The sequence below is a fragment of the Bufo gargarizans genome, chromosome 9 (assembly GCF_014858855.1).
Source record: "Bufo gargarizans isolate SCDJY-AF-19 chromosome 9, ASM1485885v1, whole genome shotgun sequence".
NCBI lineage: Eukaryota > Metazoa > Chordata > Amphibia > Anura > Bufonidae > Bufo > Bufo gargarizans.
In genome coordinates, this window is record NC_058088.1 from 10782186 (window position 1) to 10799530 (window position 17345).

The window sequence follows — 17345 nt, forward strand, 5'->3', positions numbered from 1 at the left end:
CACTGTTATGGAGGATCTGTGGATGACACTGTTATGGGGGATCTGTGGATGACACTGTTATGGGGGATCTGTGGATGACACTGTTATAGGGGCATCTGTGGATGACACTTTTATGGGGCATCTGTGGATGACACTGTTATGGGGGATCTGTGGATGACACTGTTATTGGGGGATCTGTGGATGACACTGTTATGGGGGCATCTGTGGATGACACTTTTATGGGCATCAGTGGATGACACTCAACCACTCTCAAATCCAACTGGTCAAGCTTGTTAAATGGCTCCCAAACAAAATATGCACAATAACCCCCCCCCCCCCCCCCCCCAACACTTAAGTAACCCCTTCATGGACTAAAAAATGTTCAAATCAGAACACACAGCAAAATGGGGCTGGGTGGGCTGGCAAGGGAGGGGTTAATAACAAATAAGTGATGGAACAATAAGTGATGGAGGATGGCCCTTCACAGGTGCAAAGCGATCTCCTAACTGTATCCCCCCCAGTCCTGACAGACAACTTCACAATGCAATTAATAGCAGCACCCCCCCCCCCCCCTTCACAATGTTAAATGCACAGGCACAGCACTGTACTCAGTCAGCAGCACGTGCCACCACACCAGGCAGTGCAAGCTGCAATCAGGCTGTCTGCTGTCATATAGATAAATTATATGATTATGTATGAATATATAATATAATCTCATGATGAAGTTGTCTGGCAGGACGAGAGGGGGGGGGGGGGGGGTAGGAGATCCCTGTCAAGTAGCAGGGAACCTCAGACCACCATGACCCTGTCCCTAGTTTACCACTTCTCCTTCCTTGGGCCATATTTAGCAGGTGCTAACTACCTCATGCCAGGAACATGTCCTTCAGATTATTACATTCACCACTTTTCTGCCTCCAACATTTCAACTTCAAAAGCTGACTCTTCTGTTGTTGCCTTATGGTTGGATTTCCAAGTTCAGTTAGTTTCTGTGCAGTTTTTGAGGCCAAAGCTAGTAGTAGATAATGAATGGAGGACATGGATGAAAGAAAGTCTTTTTGAACACGTCTGCCTTTGGCTTTAGAAACTGCATAAACAACCTAAACATGGAAAACCAGCCTTAGGTTGTCCATATAACCCCTAAAGCTTTTGTTAACTTAATACTGACAGTCTAAAAAATGGTCATGAGTGCGGGAAGCACTCAAATAAATACAAGGTGACGCTATCAGGGTCACTATTGTGATCTGTTATAGAGTCTGGATCTGTACTTGAAGATACCAGAATTCCCCTTGTCCAAATCATTAGAAGGACAAAAAAGAACTATAGCATCAGTAGCCACTGGGGGGCCCCACACCCCATGTAGGAGGTGTATCAAGGGTTAAACTGCTCGCCGCATAGCTTCTAAGGAGAGCTAGCGTCCCCACTCACTCTTAGCAACCACAGTTTTAGCGATCCACGGAATCGGAAGTGACGTCTGCGTTCCACCGGACCGGAAGTAAGGTTGCGGCGTGCGTTCCACGGGCCGTAAGGGCCTGAGGAGCGCGCATTTTTGAAGAACAGAATCCCCCTGTATGCCACTGCCATATCGAGTCCCTGGGAGGAGGCAGTCATGATAGGAGCTGGGAGCAAATCGTAAGTGTACCTGAATGTCTTTGGATGTTAAAGCAAAGAGCATGACCTTTGATTGAGGGGCTCTTTTGTATATATCTTTATTGCATCTGGGACCTATCTTTTACTATATCTGTTGGATTACAGGTAGCAGCCCCCACTATCAAAATAGGAGCTAGCGAGATACCCAGCCCGCATCTGATAAGGTCTGTTGTATCATTACTGATTGTGACGTCTGCAATATTCATTCAGGACGACAAATGGAATAATGTATACACGGTGATTGTATCATCTGTATAGACACTGCAATAAGTGTTATTGTATATATCACTGGATAGACACTGTAATAAGTGTTATTATATATATTACTTGAACCGAGACCCCCTGAGGAGCCCTTAAGTGGGCGAAACGCGTTGGAAAATTGTATTGTACAACAATTATCTCTGTTGTGGCAGTATCATATTTCATGTTAATTGTTTACACTACACTATCACTGTTAGGGTGTTACAGGGAAAGGAGGGAAGGTACGCGGACAGGGAAGCCCACCATCAGGGGTGACCCCTGGGCAAAGGTTAGAAGAGGATTGTACTAGGGAAAGAATTCCCATACAAGGATATTAACCAATGACCTTCCAAATCACACTGTACACTGTGTAAGTCTGTATTGTCTGTACGTCATAAGTGTGGCGGATGCTACTGTGCAATAAGAGCAGCCAGCTGGAGGCTTGCACTCTTTGTATGATATCAAGCCACTAATAAGGGGCATTTATTTTAAAGATATAATAATAAATAATAAAAAGTATATTTTAAAAAGGGTCCGAAAACTGACTATAGAGAGAATATGTCACCGCCAGTTCTGTGAGAAGGTCTGTGAGAAGGTTCTTCTCTACCTCTTGTATGACGTTCTTTGTTTTGGTTTTACTTTGTCATCTCCTTTCCTTCTGCCAGGTGTCACTTATTTAGACTAATCGTCTTCCTTTATATTCCCTCCCATACTGTCTCACTTTGCGGTTTATACTACTTCCTGGATGATGTGTTCACTGCTGGAGGCTGCTGCTGCTCTTTGCTCAGATAAGTCTTTTCCTTTATTGTGTTTCCTTGCTGGCTTGATTCTAGGTGACCCGGACTCTGTCCGTATTAAGTGCAGGGAGACGGTGGTCGTGTCCCCTCAGGTGTCACACAGTCTTAGGTACGTGGGCAAGCAATCGTCTACTATTGAGACCCTTGTATGTGCATAGCAGTCAGGGAGAGCTCTTTGGGTTTTAAAGGGCTCACCTTTATGTTCCTTAGTTTGGGATCAAGCCAGTAGGTCGTTTATTTATAAGTTCCAGCTATCTGCAACTTCATCCGTGACATTATAAACTGCCTTAACCGTCTTAAACATGGATCCGGTTTCAGCCTTGATTGACCGCATGCAAGGTCTTTCGCTGGGGGTAGCAGATCTCCGTAAAACTGTGTCTCAGTTTCAGGTGACCGGTTCTGCTGGCGTTCATGGAGTTTGTTCCGAGCCTAAGATCTCACTTCCGGATACGTTCTCCGGGGGTAGTGAAAATTTTGTTCGCTTTAGAGAGGCTTGCAAACTCAATTTTCGCCTACTTCCCCATTCCTCTGGTTATGAGGAGCAGAGGGGGCTGCTCAGTCTTGGGCCTTTCGGCTGCTGGTGGGGGCACGGCCCCTCCGATGGGTGGATGAAATTTTTGTAGCCCTGGGGCAGATATATGATGACCCGGATCGTATTGCTCTGGCTCACTCTAAACTGCGTCTTTTATGCCAAGGTAAACAGTCCGCAGAGATATATTGTTCTGAATTTCGGAGATGGGCAGCTGATACTGGTTGGAATGATGCTGCACTCCAAAGTCAATTTTGCCATGGTTTTTCAGAAAGATTGAAAGATGCATTTGCTTTTCATGAGAGAACAGCGTCGTTAGAGTCTGCCATGTCTCTAGCTGTTCGTATTGACAGGCGTGTTAGAGAGACAGAGGAGACTACTCTTTCCTGTCATATTCAGCCCAAGGACAGTGGGGCTGTCTCATTCAGTGCACAGGGGTCTCAGTCTGTCTCAATCCCCTCTGAGGAGGAGGCCATGCAGCTGGGTTTGCTTGCCTCTGATAGTAGAGGATTCAGCTCTCAGAGGAGGGTTTGTTTCTGTTGTGGGGGTATAAATCATTTGGCTAATGGTTGCCCCTCTAGGAGATTCATATAGTTTTCTGAGGGTAAGAAAAAAAAAAAAGAAACCCTTTAAAAACTTTCCATTTGCTACTATTGGCAAGGTTGATGCGGAAATGGTTTGCCGTTTGCTTGTAGTTCCTGTTTTCTCCTACCTGCCAGGGTGGTGCTAGACAGCAAGAACATTGTGAGATTTTTGTAGATAGTGGAGCAGCTGTCAATCTCATTGATAATCAATTTGCAACAACGCATGGTTTCCAGGTGTGCACTTTGGAAAAGGATATACCTGTTTTTGCTATCGATTCCGCTCCACTTTCTCAAAGATCGTTAAAGGGCATAGTTCACAATATCCGTTTGACTGTGGGTGACGCTCATGTTGAGGATATGTCATGTTTCGTCCTAAGCGGATTACCTACTCCTCTAGTGTTAGGGCTACCCTGGCTCACTAAACATAACCCCACCATTGATTGGCAAGCAAGGCAAATAAATGGTTGGAGTGAGTTTTGCAGAGAGAATTGCCTCACAGTGTCTCTTTCAGAGGTTTCTACCAAGACTCTGCCATCTTTTCTCTCTGAATTTTCTGATGTGTTTCCCGAGAGTGGTGTCCAGGAGTTGCTTCCTCACCGGGAGTACGACTGCCCTATTAATCTCATCCCAGGCGCCAAGCTGCCAAAATCACGATTATACAATCTCTCCCAACCTGAAAGAGTCGCTATGCGTACTTATATCTCTGAGAGCCTGAGAAAGGGACACATCCGACCCTCAAAGTCACCTGTTGCCGCTGTTTTTTTTTTTTTTTGTTAAGAAAAAAGATGCTTCTTTAAGACCTTGTCTGGATTTCAGGGAGCTGAACCGTATCATGATTCGTGACCCATATCTGCTTCCTCTGATTCCGGACCTGTTTAACCAGATTGTTTTTCTAAGTTGGATTTAAGAGGGGCATACAACCTAGTCAGGGTCAGGGAAGGGGACGAATGGAAGACGGCCTTCAATACCCCTGAGGGTCATTTCGAGAATTTGGTTATGCCCTTTGGTTTGATGAATGCTCCGGCCGTCTTCCAACATTTTGTGAACAGCATTTTTTATCATTTAATAGAGAAATTAGTACTGGTGTATCTAGATGACATTTAGATTTTTTTCTCCTGATTTCAAGACTCATCGGGACCACCTATGTCAGGTCTTGCTGATTCTGCGGGAGAATAAATTGTACGCTAAACTGGAAAAATGTGTGTTTGCGGTTCCGGAGATTCAATTTCTTGGTTTTCTTCTCTCCGTTTCTGGCTTTCGGATGGACCCTGAGAAGGTCCGCGCTGTGCTTTATTTGGGAGCTTCCTGAGAATCAGAAGGCGCTGATGCGGTTTTTGGGTTTTGGCAATTATTACAGAAAGTTCATTTTGAATTATTCCTCTGTTGTTAAGCCACTCACTGATATGACTAAAAAGGGGGTGGAATTTTCCTTGTGATCGGTAGATGCGCTTAAAGCCTTTTCTAGTATTAAATAGAGTTTTGCTTCTTCTCCCATTTTGGTACAACCTGATGTCTCTCTACGTACCTTTATTGTTGAGGTGGACGCTTCTGAGGTGGGTGTGGGTGCGGTCTTATCTCAGGGTCCCTCTCCTGCCAAATGGAGACCGTGTGCCTTTTTCTCAAGGAAACTCTCCTCTGCAGAGAGAAATTACGATGTGGGAAATAGGAAGTTGTTGGCCATCAAATTAGCTTTTGAGGAATGGTGCCATTCGTTAGAGGGAGCCAAACACCCTATTACCGTGTTTACCGACCATAAGAATCTGGCCTAATTGGAAACGGCCAAGCGTCTGAACCCGAGACAGGCCAGATGGTCTTTGTTCTTTTCTGCGTTAAATTTTGTTGTTACGTTCCGCCCTGGGGTTAAAAATGTGAAGGCGGATGCCCTGTCACGTTGTTTTCCGGGAGGGGGGAACTTTGAAGACCCGGGTCCCATTTTGGCTGAAGGGGTGGTCGTCTCTGCTCTTTATCCTGATTTGGAGGCAGAGGTTCAGGCAGCCCAGGCAGATCTTTGTCCTCCTGGGAGGTTGTTTGTGCCTCTCGCTTTACGACATAAGGTTTTTAAGGAGCACCACGATACTGTCCTTGCTGGGCACCCGGGGAGTAGAGCCACAGTGGATCTCATTGCTCAGAGATTCTGGTGGCCGGCTCTTCGTAAGACGGTTGAGGGTTTTGTGGCAGCCTGCGAGACCTGCGCTCGTGCCAAGGTCCCTCATTCACGGCCATCGGGTTCTCACCTCCCGTTACCCATTCCTTCCCGTCCTTGGACACATCTGTCCATGGACTTCATTACGGACCTGCCTCGTTCCTCGGGGAAGATTGTGATTCTGGTGATTTTAGCAAAATGGCGCATTTCATTCCCTTTCCTCGGTTACCCAATGCTAAGATGCTGGCGCAAGCGTTTGTTGATCACATTGTTAAATTGCATGGCATTCCTTCAGACATCATTTCTGATAGGGGCACGCAATTTGTTTCCAGATTCTGGAAGGCCTTCTGTTCTTGCTTGGGGGTTCGGTTGTCGTTCTCTTCTGCTTTTCACCCACAGTCGAATGGTCAGACCGAACACGTGAATCAGAATCTGGAGACATATCTTCGCTGTTTTGTGGCGGAGAATCAGGAGGATTGGTGTTCTTTTTTGTCCCTTGCTGAGTTTGCTTTAAATAACCGTCACCAGGAGTCCTCTGATAAGTCACCATTTTTTAGTGCATATGGGTTTCATCCGCAGTTTGGGACATTCTCTGGAGAGGGGTCTTCTGGTTTACCTGATGAGAAATTTTCCTCGTCTTTGTAATTTATTTGGCAAGAGAATCTGAAGAGGATGAGTGAGAGATATAAGCGTGTGGCGGATAAGAGATGTGTGCCTGGTCCGGACCTGAATGTGGGTGATCTGGTGTGGTTGTCTACAAAGAATATCAAACTGAAGGTTCCCTCCTGGAAGTTGAGTCCTAAGTTTATTGTCCATCATCAATCCTGTTGCCTTCCGTCTTGATCTTCCTCAGACTTGGAAGATCTATAATTTTTTTCACAGGTCCCTATTAAAACCTTATGTTCAACCCACTGTACCCTCCTCTTTGTCTCCTCCTCCGATTTTTGTTGATGGTAATCTTGAATTTCAGGTCTCTAGGATTGTGGATTCTCGCATTATCCGCGGTTCTCTTCAGTACCTCGTTCATTGGGAGGGCTATGGTCCTGAGGAGAGGATGTGGGTCCCAGTGGCGGACATTAAGGCCACTCGTCTCATCAGGGCTTTCCATAGGCCTCATCCTGAGAAGGTGGGCTCTGAGTGTCCGGAGTCCACCCGTAGAGGGAGGGGTACTTTCACCGCCAGTTCTGTGAGAAGGTCTGGCAGACGTTCTTCTCTACCTCTTGTATGACGTTCTTTGTTTTGGTTTCACTTTGTCATCTCCTTTCCTTCTGCCAGGTGTCACTTATTTAGACTAATCATCTTCCTTTATATTCCCTCCCATACTGCCTCACTTTGCGGTTTATACTACTTCCTGGATTAAGTTTTCACGGCTGGAGGCTGCTGCTGTTTGCTCAGATAAGTCTTTTCCTTTATTGTGTTTCCTTGTTGGCTTTATTCTAGGTGACCCTGACTCCATCCGTATTAAGTGCAGGGAGCCGGTGGTCGTGTCCCCTCACTATTATAGGGTTTTCAGGTGTCACACAGTCTTAGGTACGTGGGCATGCAATCGTCTACCATTGAGACCCTTGCATGTGCATAGCAGTCAGGGAGAGCTCTTAGGGTTTTAAAGGGCTCTCCTTTATGTTCCTTAGTTTTGGATCAAGCCAGTCGGTCGTTTATTTATAAGTTCCAGCTATCTGCAACCTTATCCGTGACAGAATAATATTGATGAGAGGACCTACAGTATCTCAAAATATAATAAAACGTGTTAACAAATGTCCATATACAGTATGTTACGACCTGGCCACTGGACCTGCATGCGGATTATCGCTAATTGCCGGACAGCATTTGTACTTTCCATTAACGGCATGTACAGTTACCGTCTGCAATATAGCTGTAATCCACACGCAGATCCCGCAGCCGGTCCGCCCTGTACACAGACACCGTATATCTCCCACCCCTTGGTGATATTCATTACTCCTGGCTGTCATTGGTATCAATGTTATAGCTGATCGATGTATGTCCCTCTGGAAACCCTATTTTAGTAGGATAGGAATGGCACGCAACTATGGACCAACATGGACAGTATAGCATAATATGGTTCTGTATTAGGGCACAAGGCAAAGTCTTAATTATATAAGTAAATACTTCTCATTCTTATATTTGCCTTGCTCCTGGAATATATCAGAATGGCTGTCCATTTATATTATTTCTAGAAAGAACTACTCTTCATCCATTTTTGGTTTTGTGCTTGCACTTGACTAACCCTGACAGAGGAAAATTTCACCTGTGCTGGTCTAAGCTTGTCCTTTTCCCTCCCAATTTTTTTTACTGCCTTTTCATACCTGGCTAGATTGTGTTGCCTTGGGATATGATAGTTACGCTGCGCATCTGAATCTGAATAAGTAAATATCCAGTCTGGGATAATCCAGAAAGCAGTTTTGCATTTTACCCCCGAGCAAAGACCAACATAAGGATCAATATGCTAAATAAATAATTTGGAGCCTTTGAAATAGCTCAGCATGCCATTATCAGTAAAATGATGGACACTAGTACCATTATGGAAACCTAATGGACCTTAATGTAATCAGTGGGGTCTGTCAGTGGCAGCTGTGTCTGTTTTTCTCTTCCTCTATACAGGGAATTGCTGCTCCGTTGATTAGAGTGAGTGCAGACAAACAAGAGAGAGGAAGTATGAAGCAGCCCTGGGGAGATCAGCCAGCCAGCTAAAGGGATTGGAATAGGACGGAGCCTAATAGCAGCCTCTGAGGAATTATTCTGGAATGTATAGCTACCATTAAAGGGGTTCTCTGACTTCAGCAAATGGCATTTATTATGTAGAGAAAGTTAATACAAGGCACTTACTAATGTATTGTGATTCTCCATATTGCCTCCTTTGCTAGCTGGATTCATTTCTGCAACGCATTATACACTGCTCGTTTCCAGAGGTTATGACCACCGCTGCAGCTCTGATACGAGGTGGCCAGGACAGGAGCTGAAGCACATGCACGTCTAAGTGCACTCTCATGGTGCCGGCCACCAGAGAGGTTTGCACTTTTTCCTGTAGTGTACAAGCACGACCACCGCTGCTGGATTACAGTGTGGTCGTAATCCCTGGAAACGAGAAGTGTATAATGTGATGGAAAAAAATGAATCAAGCCAGCAAAGGAGGCAATATGGAGAATCACAATACATTAGTAAGTGTCTTGTATGAACCTTGTCTACATGATAAATGGCATTTGCTGAAGTGAGACAAGCCCTTTCAGGAGGAGGTGCATGATATTGACTGTGAAGATTAGGGGTGTCTCAGACTGGGCTTCACAGCACATTTGTCTGGAGTCGGAGAGGTTCAGGTACCCAGGCATGTTTTACAGGCAGATTGCTGTTCTATAGGTCTACACCCCTGAGCTGGGCATTGTAGTGCGCGATTTTGATGAGAGAAGAGAGATTGAGATTGACAGAAACATGGGCGCCCCAGTGGCTGGAACAGAGAGAGAAAGTGCAGAAACACTGGAAAACGGACTCCGTTTTATAGGTCTCGTAGTATTCGTGATTGCAGCATTTCCTGGTGGAGGCGAAACGTTTCTCCCATAACTGGCAGAGCTCATGGAGGAGTTATTGCAGTTTCACAATGGCGACACCTTATTAATGATGAAACTTATCAGATACAGAAAAGTTATTTTTTTCTTCAGTTTATAAAATGTATTTTTAGACTAGTTTCATTTTAGGGCGTTCCTTTTGGGAGGTGAGGGATCTCCATTATATATTAGTTAGGGCTCATGCAAACAAACGTTTTTTGCGTTCCGTATACGGTCTGTATTTTGATTCCGTATACGGCCAGTATACAGAACCATTCATTTCAATGGGTCCGCAAAAGATGCAGACAGCACTCTGTGTGCTGTCCGCATCCGTTGCTCTCTTACGTGGCCCCGCAAAAATTATGAAGCATGTCCTATTCTTGTCCGTTTTGCGAGGCCTCATGTTCCGTTCCGCAAATTGCAGAAGGCACACGGGCAGCCTCCACTTTTTGCGAATCCGCAATTTGCGGACCGCAAAAAACTGCACTGTCGTGTGCATGAGCCCTTGGAGTGAAGACATTTTGTTGCCTATGGCCCTGAAAAAAATACTAACAGTGGCCCCGTTTTGTAGTTGGGTCCAAATTGATGGAAGGTAGGGCAAGCAATACCATATCATGGCACGTTATACCACCCTAACAGAGCTAAATATCATAGCCCATCACAAAATACTGCCAGCAGAACAAAATACATCCCCAAAAACTTCCACTGGACGGCTGTGAGGAGGGCTCAGGTGGCCCCCTGGGCATTGGGCCACCAGCAAATTTCCCTGTAAGGTCTATGGGCAATCCGCCCCTGCTCCCCAACAGCGGGGGATTAATGGGGTTGTCCAATAGTACAAATACCTCCCACAATGCCAGGCCCCTCCTATAGGCGATACTTACCCGGTCTCCGGTCTAAACCTTAGAGCTGGGCATTGTAGTGCCCCATTTTAATAAGAGAAGAGAGATTGAAATTGACAGTAACATGGGCGCCCCAGTGGCTGGAACAGAGAGAGAAAGTGCAGAAATTTTGGAAAACGGACTCAGAGAGAGAACAACTCCGCCTGTTTATCATGTTTGCAGCCTCAAGAACTGTGAACCCTGTAGGACATTTAGGATCTGCCAGTCCGTGCATAATCTGAATGGTGACCACTGCTGTGAGCATATGTATGTCCCCCTTTGCCATAGTTGCCAACTGTCCCCAATTTGTCAGGACTGTTCCTGATTTTCAGAGACAGTCACGGCCAAGTTGTGCTGTCCTGATATGAAAATGGACAGGCTATCACAAACCCTGTGTGTCAGTGGGTTTTCTCGGACGGGTTTAGGGTGTTCCCAGGGGTGGGGCCTACATGTCCCAATTTTACCAACTGAAACGTTGGTACGTATGCCTTTCCACCATGACCAAGAAGTGATTATTGTTACACAAAAACTGTCCTCCTCATTGTGGACTGTGGTGTGCTCCTCTCTTCACTGTGCACCACCCCCAGGGAGCGCTGGGGAGGACCGTAGTCATGTGCGGACTAGGACCATCATGGAGCCTCTGCTACCACCCCCGTCCTCTCCTCGGCTGGGCTCACTGCATGCACAGTACCTGAGGGGAATGAGACCATGAGGCCTGCTGATGAAGTGAAGAGAGCAGAATCTGGAGCAATACAAACAATGGAAAAACACACATCAAATAGAAGTTTATTTATTGCATAAGCAAAGGCGTCCATAATACAAATATAAATGGCTGATATATGTGCCCTCGGTAAGCGAGATGCCGTGCATAGTATACGCTGGCCAAGCCATGTCGTTGGTCTCAGCAGAGCGTCAAGGACCCGATCAAAACCTGGAGACACACAGAGACATCAGGATCAAGAAGCCGGCAAGGAGCAGGGACATCTTAGTGGTAATGGCGGAGTTGCAGAGATCTGTAGCACAGCAGTCTGCTTTAAACTCAACACCCTGGGGTACACTAGGAGGTTTCACTTTACACAATTCATGTGTGGAACAACCTTTTGATACACGTTTACCATCACCTGAAACAGAGAAACACATTGCGGTATGAGGAGCTGTTTATGGCATTTATACAACATATTCCATCTATTTCAGAACCAGAATATCACTTAGAAATTCAGTTTTTCTGACACAAAGCTCCAAATCCCCTGCATGGATAAGTGCCATCTAGTGGCGGTAATAGATAGCCAGTATCTTTATTTTTAACTCAGGGGTGAGGTATTTATGATCTACAGTATTTTGCGCTGGAGTGAGAGGCGCCTACTTGAGGGGTTGTGCCAAGAAAAATGTTCCACGTTATACAAATCAGCATCCAAATTATTTTCTAATTGCACATAATCAAAAATGTACAGTCACTAAGTTATTCAATATCTTTATAGAGCCACCTGCTATTTGTTTTTCCCCTTATATCTCTGTCCATCTTTGTAACATTGCCGAGGTGGTCACACATGCTCAGTTCCATCTTGTAATTGACACCAGCTGTAGCTAATGTTAGAAGCTGAGACGGTTATAGGATGGAGCTGCAGCAGAAAAGACATGTCTCCTGAGAAAGGACATGCCCCGAGCGGTGACAGGGAGAAAACTGCAGCATAAAGTAGACACCCTCTGGAAAAGGACATGCCCCCAACTGCCATCTTGAAATAAATCTAATAGAGCAATTGGAGAAATAAATGGGGAGATCTCTGGATCCATGTGAGTTACAGGGCTGGTTCTGGCTTTGTTACAAAGAGATTGTCATGCGCTATATGATACGGAGCTTTCTAGTAAATCCTTGGTAATAACACTGATAGCCTGCAGTGTAATTGTGCTTACCAGAACTAGTTGTGCTACCTTAGGCAGAACTCTGAGAAGTGCACACAGTCAAATGGAATGAACTTTGCTCCCAACCAAATGTGATATCCATACTGGAACCCAATATAGATGAGTAAAATAAAAAATGGTCTTCTGCGGCGCAGGACACTAAAATTGTAATTTATTGCACATAAATGATTAAAAACAATTAAAATAATAAAAAGGGACATCTTTGCCAATTTATAAGTGAAAAGTAAGTGCAAAGTACGAACCATGTTCATAGTGTTGAAAAAATAATGATGGATTATAATAAAAGAAAAATAAATCTAAAAAAATAGATAAAGATACTAATATAAGGCTAGATCCGTGAGATCCGGCAGGCTGATTACCCGAAGCTACATGAATGCCACCCGGCCTCATTAACTCCGGCCACAACCCAGCAATTATGCAAAGTGCTGGCTGGACAAATACCGCTGCTTGTCTGTATTCCTTATTTTAATTGTTTTTAATCATTATGTACAATAAATTGCGGTTTCAGTGTCCAGCGCCTGTGCTATAGGAGGCCTGATTTTCATTTTCTGCATAAATCATATGAATAACCCTTTGAAGCACATCTCTAGTCTTCCATGTAAATTTGCTGGGCCACAGAGACCACACAACCCCCCCGACATGTGGCTCAGTCACTTTTTGTAAAAGCAGCAAGCACAACGTATTAATTCAACACGTATCTTGTATGACATGGGACTTGTCTCTTGGGTAATATGTACTTACCTATCTTGAAAGAAACAGTTTGGCATGCAGCTCCGGGGATTTCAGGGCAAGTAACCGTTTTATAAGTATCACAATTGGCGTCGTTGCAGGTTGAACATTTCAGGGAATTTACTGCAAAGACAGAACACTCCGCGTTACACCACAGTCCTATAAACTGTACTCCAGCAAGCCAGCTGAGCTTCTACCATCTGTTACTGGAAGGACCCATGGTTATATCACAGTATAACATACAGAAGAGACCACAGCTGACATTAGACCTTATTATGTGCCATGTGGAACAGGTAGGGATTGGCGCTGTGTTATCTAAGTGGCCAACATGCTAAAGCACCGGAGTGATGCCTAACCCCATATACTGACAGTAAATCACATGCAGAAACTCTCAGTGCAGTGGTTGAGCTTGGGGTGGTCCCAACACTTATAGGAGTCCCTCATACACCATTGAGGTGTCACCACGTGTTGCTGCTTTCTGGAAGGGATGGTAAGGCGTGGTGCACCCTAATGGGTTATGAGTCCAGAGAGTCAAGATTTGCAGTAAACCAGTGTCCTTCTTTACTGGAGGAGCTCAAGTGCAAAACAATACAGGTACAACGCTGAGCTGGTTTCCCCGGTCTCCTTCAGGGCAGAAGAAGGTTTTATGCTGAGGAAAAGCCTGAGCTAGCTGTCCCTCTCTCATAAGTGGATGCCCTGGCCAAAGGCTGGATGCCCAGTGTCTGTGGCTTAGTCATCTGGCTGACCCCCTTCTCATAGGTCTAAAAAAACAGGATCCTTAGCAGAGTATCCCCTTCCTCTGGTCACTCATGCAATCTGACAGAGCTTCTTCTACTGAAGACAACTAGGGACTCGAACTGTGCTCCTTTAACACAGTTTCTAACTGACCTAGAATGTACTAGTAGAATGGGTGGAGTGGAAAATCCTAAACATAAACAATGTTTCATTTTAGTCTGCCATAGGCTTATATAGAGTTTCAATGCAAGTCTATGGGAATGACTAAGCAGTGTTTCCAGAAATAAAAAGGTCTTCAGACATAAACAACAGAGCCAAACAGGCAAATCATTGTGTCTGGATTACCCTACAAAACCTAGCTCTGCAAATTATCTCATTAGTAACTATGGAAAATTACTAGCATATCACTGCAGAATGTCCCAAAATCTCCCTTTTCCAAAATGCAGTGTAAATACAGTGCAATAACAGTGCAAATGAACAGGATATACTACAATAAACATAAAATGCAGTTCAGCAGGTATAAATCATTATACACGTTAACTCTTCAAATTGCAGTAAAGTATTGAGTTGGGAGCTTTTTGTTGGAATATGGGCAAATATCCACAAACATCCATAGTCCAAAATACCTTCTCAAGGGCACTACACCAGGACCATCAGTGTCATAATGTGAGAAGTCATATACTAATTGTAATAAACACAGCACAGTGCACACAGCAGTGTCATCTCCCCCTCACACTACTACACCATGACATGTATACACAGCACAGTGCACACAGCAGTGTCATCTCCTCCTGACACTACTACACCATGACATGTATACACAGCACAGTGCACACAGCAGTGTCATCTCCTCCTCACACTACTACACCATGACATGTATACACAGCACAGTGCACACAGCAGTGTCATCTCCTCCTCACACTACTACACCATGACATGTATACACAGCACAGTGCACACAGCAGTCTCATCTCCTCCTCACACTACTACACCATGACATGTATACACAGCACAGTGCACACAGCAGTCTCATCTCCTCCTCACACTACTACACCATGACATGTATACACAGCACCGTGCACACAGCAGTGTCATCTCCTCCTCACACTAATACACCATGACATGTATACACAGCACAGTGCACACAGCAGTGTCATCTCCTCCTCACACTACTACACCATGACATGTATACACAGCACAGTGCACACAGCAGTGTCATCTCCTCCTCATACTACTACACCATGACATGTATACACAGCACAGTGCACACAGCAGTGTCATCTCCTCCTCACATTACTACACCATGACATGTATACACAGCACAGTGCACACAGCAGTGTCATCTCCTCCTCACACTACTACACCATGACATGTATACACAGCACAGTGCACACAGCAGTGTCATCTCCTCCTCACACTACTACACCATGACATGTATACACAGCACAGTGCACACAGCAGCGTCATCTCCTCCTCACACTACTACACCATGACATGTATACACAGCACAGTGCACACAGGAGTGTCATCTCCTCACACTACTACACCATGACATGTATACACAGCACAGCGCACACAGCAGTGTCATCTCCTCCTCACACTACTACACCATGACATGTATACACAGTACAGTGCACACAGCAGTGTCCTCTCCTCCTCACACTACTACACCATGACATGTATACACAGCACAGTGCACACAGCAGTGTCATCTCCTCCTCACACTACTACACCATGACATGTATACACAGCACAGTGCACACAGCAGCGTCATCTCCTCCTCACACTACTACACCATGACATGTATACACAGCACAGTGCACACAGGAGTGTCATCTCCTCACACTACTACACCATGACATGTATACACAGCACAGTGCACACAGCCGTGTCATCTCCTCCTCACACTACTACACCATGACATGTATACACAGCACAGTGCACACAGCAGTGTCATCTCCTCCTCACACTACTACACCATGACATGTATACACAGCACAGTGCACACAGCAGTGTCATCTTCTCCTCACACTACTACACCATGACATGTATACACAGCACAGCGCACACAGCAGTGTCATCTCCTCCTCACACTACTACACCATGACATGTATACACAGCACAATGCACACAGCAGTGTCATCTCCTCCTCACACTATTACACCATGACATGTATACACAGCACAGCGCACACAGCAGTGTCATCTCCTCCTCACACTATTACACCATGACATGTATACACAGCACAGCGCACACAGCAGTGTCATCTCCTCCTCACACTACTACACCATGACATGTATACACAGCACAATGCACACAGCAGTGTCATCTCCTCCTCACACTACTACACCATGACATGTATACACAGCACAGTGCACACAGCAGTGTCATCTCCACCTCACACTACTACACCATGACATGTATACACAGCACAGTGCACACAGCAGTGTCATCTCCTCCTCACACTACTACACCATGACATGTATAGACAGCACAGCGCACACAGCAGTGTCATCTCCTCCTCACACTACTACACCATGACATGTATACACAGCACAGTGCACACAGCAGTGTCATCTCCTCCTCACACTGCTACACCATGACATGTATACACAGCACAGTGCACACAGCAGTGTCATCTCCTCCTCACACTACTACACCATGACATGTATACACAGCACAGCGCACACAGCAGTGTCATCTCCTCCTCACACTACTACACCATTACTTGTATACACAGCACAGTGCACACAGCAGTGCCATCTCCTCCTCACACTACTACACCATGACATGTATACACAGCACAGTGCACACAGCAGTGTCATCTCCCCCTCACACTACTACACCATGACATGTATACACAGCACAGTGCACACGGCAGTGTCATCTCCTCCTCACACTACTACACCATGACATGTATACACAGCACAGTGCACACAGCAGTGTCATCTCCTCCTCACACTACTACACCATGACATGTATACACAGCACAGCGCACACAGCAGTGTCATCTCCTCCTCACACTACTACACCATGACATGTATACATAGCACAGTGCACACAGCAGTGTCATCTCCTCCTTACACTACTACACCATGACATGTATACACAGCACAGCGCACACAGCAGTGTCATCTCCTCCTCACATTACTACACCATGACATGTATACACAGCACAGTGCACACAGCAGTGTCATCTCCTCCTCACACTACTACACCATGACATGTATACACAGCACAGTGCACACAGCAATGTCATCTCCTCCTCACACTATTACACCATGACATGTATACACAGCACAGCGCACACAGCAGTGTCATCTCCTCCTCACACTACTACACCATGACTTGTATACACAGCACAGTGCACACAGCAGTGTCATCTCCTCCTCACACTACTACACCATGACATGTATACACAGCACAGTGCACACAGCAGTGTCATCTCCCCCTCACACTACTACACCATGACATGTATACACAGCACAGTGCACACAGTAGTGTCATCTCCTCCTCACACTACTACACCATGACATGTATACACAGCACAGTGCACACAGCAGTGTCATCTCCCCCTCACACTACTACACCATGACATGTATACACA